At 37.8% G+C, this 6,532-nt stretch overlaps 1 non-coding gene across 1 annotated transcript; it reads right to left on the bottom strand.

The window, feature by feature from the left end:
• Positions 1-5,439: 5,439 nt before the first annotated feature.
• On the bottom strand, positions 5,440-5,554 carry LOC150049244 (U5 spliceosomal RNA). Its single transcript, XR_016539068.1, has one exon. It is a non-coding gene; the product is annotated as a U5 spliceosomal RNA (small nuclear RNA).
• Between the last annotated feature and the right edge of the window lie 978 nt (positions 5,555-6,532).

The raw sequence follows: 6,532 nt of genomic DNA, 5'->3' as shown, positions 1-6,532 counted from the left end.
AGTCATTGTTTTCATTAGAAATTTCTATTTCTCAACAAAATTCTTTACATAGATTTACTTGGTTAGTATTTCAAATTAAAGCAAAAATCTGTCTTTTTTTTTTTGCCAGTCCTGGGCTTGAGCTCAGAACCTGAGCACTGTCTGAGTTTTATTTTTCCTCAAGGCTAGAACCCTATCACTTGAGCCACAGCATCACTTCTGGCTTTTTCTATATATGTGGTACCGAGGAGTAGAACCTGGGTCTTCATGCATGTTAGGCAAGCACTCTACCCCTGGACCAAACTCCCAGCCCTGTTTATCTTTAAAAACTTTTTATCATAGTAGAGAAACTTATTATTATCCAATCTCAGTTTTTCACTTCAGAGTAGTCACTCTGCTATACCAACATACTGATTAGAATCAGTCTTTGATTATACACACACACACATTTTGATTAATATCTTTGGCACATTAATTCCCCCCATGATCTTTGGTTATCTTTTTCAAGGTCATTACTAAACATTGCTAAATTATTCTTTGAGAGCTAAAAGGTCTCTTTAGAAAACACGAAATATTAACAAAAATTAATGTAATATTTATATGCTTGTAGATATGTATGTACATGTACATGTGCATATATAAATGTATATATAAACACCTAAAGTTTGTTCAGTAGTTGTCCATGTTAACTAAGTTGCATCTTTTATAGCCAAATATCAGCTTTAAGATAATGTTTTCTGATGAACAAGAAAGCATAATAGATTAGTGCTGTAATCAATGCTTCTCAAAATGTAGCCCAACAAATGCCTGCATAAGGCTCAGAGCCCCTTTTAAAATATCAAATTCTTGCTGAGTGTTGGTGACTTAAGCCTGTAATCCTAGCATTTAGGAAGCTGAGATCCAAGGACCTCTATTTGAAGCCAGCCTGAGCAAGAGAGTCTGTGACACACAATTCTGCAGTTAACTACCAAAACAACAACAACAAAAATGGAGCTATGGTTCAAGAGACAGAGTGTCTGTCAGCTTTGAGCAACAAAGCTAAGGGACAATGCCTAGATTCTGAATACAAGCCCAAGTACCAGCAAGAAGAAGAAAGAGGAGGAGGACGAGGAGGAGGAGGAAGAGGAGGAGGAGGAGGAGGAGGAGGAGGAGGAGGAGGAGGAGGAGAAATAAAACAAATAAATACATTTCTGAATCTTGTCCATAACTATTGAATCAAAACCTGAAACTAGAAGCTTGCTAATTGGTCTTTATTCACTTCTGGTTTATAGATTATGACAGAAAAGTTAAAATTGAGTAGCAGAAGTTTGGCTCCAAACTGTTGTATCTTCCTTTCTCCATTTCGGGAGAGATGTTTTCCTTGAATCTTATTGTTTTTTTCACTGCTTATCCCACTTGTACAAATCGGGCTAGAATTCGCCACTTCAATTGTAGGCAATTTCATAAATGAAAATGGCTATGGAGCTGGTAATATGACTATTACATAATTTTTCTGATAATTTTTTGTGTATTTGTCTATTTCTGATTGTACTTAATTACATTGAAAGCTATCATATTAAATCACATGCCCTGCAATGAACACCTAGAATTCCTATCCAAAGAATTATATGAATTTTGCAACTAATCCAACAACACTTATGAAACACTGAAGCAATTAGGTTAATTAGGAAAAATGTAAACTTGGTAAAAAAAAGAAAATGAAATAAACTGACTTCACATTTGCAGATAAATCCAGAGGAGTCTAATAAACTATATATTTTTGACAGAGATCCAAATTGTCCTCCATTTATGAGTCATAGTCAAACCACTAAGATGTATTTAGTATCTTATACCTGGGAGCACCATTCTGTTGTAATAAATATTCATTTAGATTGAAGACAAAGCTGAAATTTTCTATAAATGTGATAAAGAAATATCACATTAAATGATGGTACCCCCAGGAAAGACTGCTGGAATAAAAGATGCACTTTTAAACACATTTAAACATTACACATATCCATTTATATGAACAGCACACTAGCGACACATTAATATTATCATTAGTTACACAAAAACAGAAATTCTTGTAGAAAGCAAATCCAGTTCCAGTTGCTATCTGTGAGAATTGGTTGATATACACTATAGTTAGAAGTATGTGCATTTTGTGAGTTACAAAGGACCAACTTTTTCAAAGATTATGCAATGGCCAATTTATCAAGAAAATGAATATTAAATTTGATCCTGAATTTATAAATGTAGACTCTTTTTGGCTAATGTATTTCTTTTTTTTTTTCTTTTCTTTCTTAGATTTTGTTTTGCTTTGCTTTGTTTTTGGCCTGGACACTGTCCCTAAGCTCTTCAGCTCAATGCTAATGCCCTACCCTTGAGCCAAGCCCCACTTCCCATTTTCTAGGGGTTAGTTGGAAATAAGAGTCTCAGGTCCTTTTGAGCCCAGGCTGGCTTTGAACCTTGATCCTCAGATCTCAGCCTCGTGAGTAGCTTGGATTACAGGCATAAGACACTATCCCCGGCTTAGTGTATTTCTTTTAACATTTTATGGGTATGTCCTTAGAGTTATTCATATTGGTCAAGAAAGATTACTACTGAAGGTTAATATTCTGGTCTAATGATATATGTCTAAAATTCAGAGTTTAAAAGTCATATTGGATATCTATCCCCTAAGTTCTTCCACAAAACTTCTAGTCTTGGTAATTATATTAAAAAAAAGAAAGGAAAGTAAAGATTTCTTCATCTTTTCATAGTTATCCATGAGCTACCACGTACATGAAGAGATAGGTAGATAGATAGATAGATAGATAGATAGATAGATAGATAGATAGATAGATATGTGTATGTGTGTCACAATTACAACTATTTAGTGATTCATGTCAGTTCATGAACAGGACAGCTGCTTTCTAGTTAATCAAAAAAATCCTTATTGCATTTAAATCTTTGACACTTCTGTTGTCCCTTGCACCTTTTCGATTCTGGTGACTGCTGGCTTTTCTTGGCTTGTAGTCCCACTACTTGAATCTTTGCCTCTTTGGTCCCATTTTCTTCTATCTTCTACTTCCCTTTCATAAATACACACACACACACACACACACACACACACACACACACACACACACATATATTACTTTTAGATTTTAGCTGGATAATCTATAACAATTTCCCCATCTCAAGTTTCTTAATCATTTTTGAATTGCATCTTTTTATTGCACTAAATGGCAGTAGGTGCAGGTACTAAGGAAAAGGTCATGACTCTATTTGGAGTGGAATTACCAAACCTTCTGAAATCAAAAAGGATTAGATCAGCACCTTGGCCTTTATTCAAGGTAACATGGTTACTTGCTGGCCAGACTGTCTCATCACCTGTGGTTCAAATAAACAGATAAAGTATGATCCTAGTATCTTTTGTTTTGGTTTACAATGCTTCAAGAGAGGAAGAATAGCAATAAAATTGTCAAGAATGCACTCAGTAGACAAACACATTAACCTCTTTTTGAGGAAGTTCCAAAAGAGTCCTAGGTAAAAGCTTAGTTGCTCAATTAGTAAGAAGATCTCTTTTGGAAGTCAGGTCCAATTAAAGTCTGAGGTACTCTTTTTTTTTAATGAGCACTTCTCTCAAAAGATTGGCTTGATGGACACCACAGAGTCCTGCAAAGACAAGTGAGGTGCTTGTCTAGAGGGATGGCTTCAGAGGCACCGGAGATTAACTCCAAGGCTAACAAACAGTGTGGAGCTGCCTGAGCCTCAACTCCTGGTTGTTGGCAAAGTGGCTGGCAGTATGTAACTTGACCACAGCCTGACCTCTCAAAAGTGTCTGTCAAACTCACTCTTATTTGTATTTCAGAGTATGGTACCTGAAGCCAATAGCAAGCACATGGGGTCTGAGAAGGGACGGGCATCACATTTTTCTGGGGAGTGAGAGTTCACTCTGAATTCTTGGTGTAGTAAAACATATGTCAAAGACTATAAATGTCTGGAATCATTTCAAAGCTACATGGTTTGCTCATTACCTAGGATGATCTAGAGAGGAGGCCAATGGAGCAAAAGTGAGGGTGTAAACCTTGTGTCTTCTCCCAATTCTCCAGCTCATCCAACTTGCAAGTAAAGATGGTGAAGGAAGAAAGTAGAAGGGGAGAGGGGGAGTAGTGAGCCACAGGTCATTGAGAAGATACATATGTTAATTTTATATCTATTATCGAATGGTAAATGCACACAGTACATTTACAGCTTTTGAGGCCCTTTATCTTTACATGTGGGGTGTAAGGTTTGGGTACAAAATTCCTCAATTTTAATATACCTGATATAAGATAGTCCAATCTCAATCAATAGCTATTTGAAGAAGATGGCTTGCACCTGTTTCAGAGGACAATGACTTCTATAATTAGTTCATGGGAACATGTACCTATTTCATTTTTACTACTTCATCATTTATCTGAAGAAGAAAACAACCCACTAGCAAAAGTATAGTGTCAGGCTAACTTGGGAGTCAACATCTCTGAATGGTTTAGACAACCTACCAATTTTAGTGTGCTCAGAACTCTGCTTTTTTCATATATTTTTATTGTAATTAATAGAAGGGTTACATTATATTCACCAGATAGAAGATACATTACTTCACAAACATTGATACCCTTTCTCATGACTTGGTCCCCATGTCCCTCCCCCCACCCCGCCCCTCATCTTGTTTTCCCCGCTTCCCTAACCAAATACGCATATATCCAATATATCAGATAACCAGGTGAAATACTGTAACCATATGAGATAACCAAGGGACAGCAAAAGAGATGAGAGATAACATAGTACATTAAGGACACCAATCACTCATTATGCGGCTTTTGTTTCTATATCCTGGAGGTCCTTTCATTTAGCATCATCCTATATGGCCTTATGTATCTAAGTTTTCAAAACTCTATTGTAAATCTCGGCTAGGAGAGCCCAAGGTTTCTACTGATTATGACAAATGAGGGAAACCTTTGAGCCTATGTTCCTTTGAGTCTGGCTTACTTCACTTAATATGATTTTTTTTCTCAGTCTTTCCATTTCCTTACAAATGGGGCAGAGTCAGAACTCTGCTTTTTTTTACTGATACCTGCCTAGTACACTACCTGATTTCAAGCAATTCTGCAACAAAACACACACATTCCAGAGCAAGTAACCAACACTTAATCATTAACATGATAATAGATCATTTATTTTGCACTCTCCCTTGTTATACAGTACATGGCCCATTATATGTAATTCTATGATCCTGTAGCTCCTAACCTCTACCATTATAAAAAGTAGCAACTCTCATTGTTCCAGGTATCCCTATCTTAATTGCAGACTTGGGAGGAATTACTGATGGATTGATTACCAAATAACAGTCTCCAATCTTACCCAAATGTTTTATCAAACCTCGAAGCAGACAGGCTTAAATTTCAAGGGCCTACAGTGCTCCTTATGCTCCTTTGTATGTATGGTCCTCAGTAACAGACGTTCTCTAGACTTCCTGTCAACAAAACAAGGAGGAGCTATATCACCTTATCCATGGAAATCTTTAGTAAAAGGCAAAAGTTTTATATGATCTGAAGAGAAACCAGAGTAGAGCTAACACCTTCTATTGCACTTAAATCAATATTTCAAGATGTGGAGAAACAAGCTTATTCTGTCCTCCAACAGGCCAAATGATTAATGGAGCAGTCTTTACAGGCTCACCTGAGCTCTGAGCTATGCAAACAAAATTTTGGCTGTCATGGACCACTTGGCTCCTGCCATTGCTGGAGCCACTAGGTGAACAGCTTGTATGCTTCATGCTTGGACCCTGTGTTTAAATTACGAAAGAAGTTTGTGCTCTCTTGCCTAGATCAAACTACAAATAATCATGGGTCTAAAATCCAAACACTTCAGGGGACCTTTGGATAGCATTCTACAGCCTCATAAAAGATATGTTCCTATCTTAGCTATGGTAAATAATGCTGCAATGACCATGGATGTGCTGGTAGCTTTAGCGTGACACTGTGGACATTTTTTAAAAATGTTTCCCACTACACCCCTCTCTTTGAGTACCTCCTGACTGCACTATTTGGGCCGCCTTTAAATCTCCATACAGCCAGAAGTATCCAGATCAGATTCTAAGTTCCTATGATCTTGCAACAGTCAGGGAAAACTCAAGGAGGGAAATGAAGGCCGGGGACCTGGGGGGCAGGCATGTGAAGGGGGAAGGAATGCCTCAGATAGGCAGGCCAACCCACCAACCTGAGGCTCCTACTCAGGGGAAGGTCTTGCCTGTTTCAGACAAGCAACCACAATTTGACAAATTGGCTAAGTGGAGGAGGAAAGAGTGTGTGTGTACAGGGGGGGTTGGGTGGATGTTAGCATGTGTTTCAAAAACACCAATCACAACCTGGAAAGTTGCCTGAAGGAAGAAAAAAAGTAGAGGGGCCATGAGAAGTAAACAGCCTCAGAAACCTTGAGACCAGAACAGGTCTCTGGCCCTCCTACTGATTCTTTTGAGTGGCCTTCACTTCCTCTGTGCTACCTTACCTGAACTGTTCCTGATTCTTATTTCTATATTGTTGGAGAG

The sequence above is a fragment of the Megascapheus bottae genome, chromosome 20 (genome assembly GCF_031878675.1).
Source record: "Megascapheus bottae isolate mThoBot1 chromosome 20, mThoBot2.hap1, whole genome shotgun sequence".
Lineage (NCBI taxonomy): Eukaryota > Metazoa > Chordata > Mammalia > Rodentia > Geomyidae > Megascapheus > Megascapheus bottae.
Note: the sequence above shows the minus strand (reverse complement) of the source record. Positions and strands in the feature narration are given on the sequence as shown.